Source organism: Haplochromis burtoni, unplaced genomic scaffold (assembly GCF_018398535.1).
Source record: "Haplochromis burtoni strain Fernald_Lab_line unplaced genomic scaffold, NCSU_Asbu1 Contig_482, whole genome shotgun sequence".
Taxonomy (NCBI): Eukaryota; Metazoa; Chordata; class Actinopteri; order Cichliformes; family Cichlidae; genus Haplochromis; species Haplochromis burtoni.
This window is the reverse complement of record NW_024582843.1, coordinates 194,630-199,614: the sequence shown is the minus strand read 5'-3', so window position 1 is coordinate 199,614 and position 4,985 is coordinate 194,630. Positions and strand designations below refer to the sequence as shown.

Sequence of the window (4,985 nt, the reverse complement as noted above, 5' to 3'; positions counted from 1 at the left end):
GAGAGAGAGAGAGAGAGAGAGAGAGAGAGAGAGAGAGAGACTTATCTACGCTTGTATTCCACATCTTGTCCTATTCAGGGGGCAGTGGTGACTGCGTCACAGCTAGAAGGTTTCTGTTTCAGACTTCCTGGTCTGCTACTGTGTGGAGCTGCATGTTCTTCCTGTGTCCATATGGGTTCTCTCTGGATACTTCGGCTTCCTCCCACAGGCTAAAATGCAAGCCGATTAGGCGAAATGATGATTCTAACTCGCTGTAGGTGTGAATGTGAGTGGTTGTGTTGGTGTCTGTCTTCCTGTGTTAGCCCCGTGATGGACCAGTAACCTGTCCAAGGTTGGCCCCCACTCCTTCCCCATCAAACTGTATAGGTTGGGATAGGTTGTAGCGTGCACAACGGCCCTAGGTTGGAAAAGCTACGAAGATGAATTTGGGGGTTTCGTGTAGCTCTGCTGTCATTTGTGTCCCTTTTAGGTCGTCTTGTCTGTCTTTGCAGAAATGCTCTGTGTCTTTGTCAGTTGGTTTTGTGTCTCTTTACTGTAGTTTTATGTTTTCTTTTAGATTCAGTTCTGTTTCTTATTGGAAAAGTTTAATAGTCTTTGCAGGGTTTGAAGTGATGTATACAGATGTCTCACAAACAAACACCAGAGGCTCTGGCACTGTGTTTGTTCAGGTCAAATAATAGGTTTAGGATATCACTAGGAATGACTGCTAAATGCAACTTTTCAATAAACTATGAAGGAATGAAGTAAATATCAACAAATACATGTAATTATTGTTTGTTTGCCACCATTATCCAGCCAAAGTGCTGACTGATTTAAGTTGAGCACAGAGAAACTTCTGCACAAACACTGATCCTAGATTATTCTTTACAAGTAAAAACAAAGTGCCAATGTGCACTTTGAATAATAAGAGTTTAGGGAGCAAAATGTAAGCTAAAAGTAAATCAAAGTGGGCAGAAAAAGTTCTTAAAAGTTCCCAATAATTGTAAATGTGCAACTCTTTCACATTTTTTGAGAAGCTTCTTTATCTGTCAAGCTGAGTCTGTGCACACTTGCACATTCTTTGCCTTATCTGTTAATGCCAGTTAATGGTTATACAACAAAAAAGGTAGCGTTCAGTTTTTCCATCCAAGGAACACCTGCCATTCCATGCCATGCCATCTCTGACATATGTATCTCTGCTTTGTTGCTGCCAGGATGTAGTGGCAGTGCCGTCTTTGTGCGTGTGCTCTTTGTTTTCCCTGAGGGCTGAGGGAGAGGGGACTTTCTTTCTTTCTAAGAGTTGAACAAATAAACAGCAGACAGCACAAGAGACAAAGCCAGGGAGGGAGCACCTGCCAAGGGCTTTGTGTCGCTTAAGGAACACTACGATCTGTGAGTGGAAATCCCCACCCCCACCCCATCCCCTGAACACACGCTGTTTCACACGCACACACACACGCACACACACACACGCACACACACACACACACACACACACACTAACAATAGTAATATCTAAATATCTTCTCATCTATATTTGGATCTAACAGACTGTATCTAAAAGATAGACGTATCCACACAATAACCATAGCATTCTCTACTATAGTTGTGGCTATATTACTGTTTCTTTTGTAGTTTTGTAGTTTACTAAACATAATTTGACAGTGTGTGCGAGCAAAAAAAAAAGAGAGAGACTGTTATGAACCCATAAAGTCCTATTAGCTGACCTTAAGACGCAGCCTCATTTATTAAATGAATTCCTTTTATTTATTTATTCATTTATTTTAAGCAGAATGCTATTATAAGATATTTGTTTTACCGACAGCACAAGAGACAAGTACAGCACTTTAAAGGCAGTGACTGTGTAGTCTCTAAAATTACAAATGGCTCTTTAAGTGGGTCAGGACTTTACTTGAAAATTACTGCAGGTAATAGGTCTGTTTTCACACTGAGCCAGTGTGCATGCATATACAGGTTTGCAAACTAGACCTGTGCAGAACTCTAACTGATGCTTTGTAGCCCATATGTGTGTAATAATCTGTCTGTAAAACAAAAAAGAGAAAAACATACGGCTCTGAGGTGCAGGCTGTCTTGCGATTGGAAGGTTGGTTGTTCAATCCCCAACCCCTCCGGGCACAAACCAAAGCATTCTTAGGCAGGATACTGACCCTTAAATTGTTCCCAAAGTGTCCAGTGGAGTGTGAGCGTGTGCCTGATAGTTAGAAACTGCTTAAAGGCATAGAATATAGTGATGTGTAAATGTGGCTTGCAGTTAAAAGTGCTGCGAATGCTCAGTTAGAGCAGGAAAGTATTATATTTAAGTAACGGTCACCCTAGTCCCTTGAGAATAGAGATTTCTCAAGGGACAAGGTAAGCGACCCATGTTGTAGGTGACGTCAGACGCCGGAGATTTTGGCGGAGAAAAAGCAAATGGTAGCGTAGAATTTAACAAAGGTTTTTCAAGCTTCAGTATTACCAAATATACTAATCAATTGTCATATAACTAACAACATCTGTTTTATCATCTCTAACACCCTGGAGGACAACGGGGAGAGTTTAGACGCTCTCCAAGATTACATCGACCGCTGTTTTCAAGATTTAGTAATGCATAAGGCCCAGAGTGCATCTTCCCCGGCCAAAATTGAGACGCCGTCATCGAAGAGAAGTCGCCAGGCAGACTCCCCCGGTACAACATCGCCTGCCGGCAAAGACATCGCAGAAATCCTGGAGTCAATCGACAAGCGATTGTCCAGTTTTGATGCGAGGCTGTCCCTGGTGGAGATTTTACACCGGGAATTTAAATCTCTGAGAGAATCCCTGGAATTCAGCCAGCAGCAGGTGGAAACGCTTGCCGCTGAAAATGCCACGCTACGGGAGTCGGTTAAATCTCTCACCGATAACGTGACCCAGCTAAACATTGAAAATAAAAAAATAAAAGAGTCCGTTATCGATCTACAAGCCCGTAGCATGAGAGATAATCTTGTGTTTTCTGGTATTCCAGAAACTGCCGGAGAGGACGCAGAGGCAACGGTGAAAAACTTCATTAAAATCCACCTGAAGCTGCCGGAGGACACCGTAAAGAACATCGACTTCGATAGAGTACATCGCTTGGGGGGCGCGCGGTCGCGGACCGGGAGACCACGGCCTATTGTGGCCAAATTCAGTCAATTCAAACAGAAGGAACAGGTGAAGAGTCGCGGCAGAGAGCTGAAAGGAACGGACTTCAGCGTGAACGACCAGTTCCCCAAAGAGATCCTGGAACGACGCAAGGTCCTGTTCCCAGTTCGACGTAGCTTCATCCAGAAAGGCTCCCGTGCTGTCATCGCCGTGGACCGGCTCTACGTGGACGGACAGCTTTACCGCGACCTCGGCACCACACCGTGGTTATATTAACTGCACTCCAGATAAGAACCCGCTACACTCTTTTCTTATTCATTCACACTCTCTCCTTTAACATGAGTTTAAGCTAGTAATATCAATATGATGTCATAGCAGATATAACACCGTCACCCTCCGTCATTGCTTTAATTGGAATGTTTCCGTTTCGTTTCTTTTTTTTTGTTATCGCTCACAGTTCATGTGGTTTCTTTCTTTCTCTTGTCTTTCACTGCTGTGGTCACCTACTTCCCCACTCACCTACAAACAACACCCTCTATTTCTCCATATTTTCACAACACGATCACGCAAACACATCAGCTCAACGGCAGCACATTCACAACAGCCTCACAGCACGCACAGACTTGCAGGACACATAAGCAAACCACGCTTGTTCATATTAGTGAATATTCACACACATAGTCAGACTTATGGAGCCTCTCACCACACTTCTTTTTCTCTTTCTATTTACAAACAAGGGATGTTTCCATATTCTCTCCACCTGTCTAAACGAAACACCCAGCATACATCATTAGACATACACGCACAATTAAGGGCATGCTGAGGTTTGTCACATGGAATGTAAATGGAGCTGGCACCAGAGGAAAGAGGTTAAAAATATTTAACCAGCTTAAAAAACTACAGGCAGATGTTGTTTTATTACAAGAAACTCACAAACCTGTCACAGGTTTAAACGAACTTAAAACACCTGAGTTTCCTAACGTGTTTGCAGCCGGTTATAATTCTAGACAACGGGGAGTAGCAATTTTAATACATAAAAATGTTAATTTTACAGTACTCGATACAGTTATAGATCCAGAGGGTAGATTTCTAATTATTAAACTATCAATATTGAACAAAAAACTATGTATTGTTAGTATATATGGTCCAAATGTTGATGAACCCTCATTCTTCCACGGTTTTTTTAGTGCACTCTCTGAACACCTTGATTGCACACTCATTCTTGGCGGTGACCTCAACCTTGGACTAAATGAAGAAATGGATAGGCTCAACACAACAGGAACTCAGCGCAATTGGCAGTCCACAAATATAATCAAACAGTATATGAACGACTTTGGTCTTTGCGATGCATGGCGCTCTCTTCACCCCACCAGTAAGGAATATACTTTTTTCTCGCATGTTCATCACTCTTACTCTCGTCTGGATTATTTTTTGGTCAGCAGCTCACTGCTGTGTGACATTTCAGACACTGAGATTCATCCTATAGCTGTCAGCGATCATGCTCCTGTATCTTTAACACTAATGCACAAGAATAATACTACGCCAAGTAAAAACTGGAGATTTAATATATCACTACTTAAAGATGAAGACTTTATTAAATACTTTAAAAAGGAATGGACTTCATATTTAGACTTTAATGACACTCCCGGAATATCTGCTTCTGTTCTATGGGAAGCAGGGAAAGCTGTGATGAGAGGTAAAATAATTTCTTTCTCATCACACAAAAAGAAAGAAGAAAACAAAAATATTCAGGAATTAGAAAAAAACATCAAATCACTAGAAGAAGCCTACGCGTGCAACCAAGATCAGGAAACATTGAACAAAATATGCAAAACAAAACTAGAATTAAATGAAACTATTAAAAAACACAATTCCTTATACAAAGAACT

General features: G+C 41.7%; 1 protein-coding gene across 9 annotated transcripts in view; it reads right to left on the bottom strand.

The window, feature by feature from the left end:
- Window positions 1-4,985, bottom strand: part of myt1b (myelin transcription factor 1b) — a 172,637-nt gene that overhangs the window by 82,082 nt on the left and 85,570 nt on the right. The window lies entirely within an intron of this gene.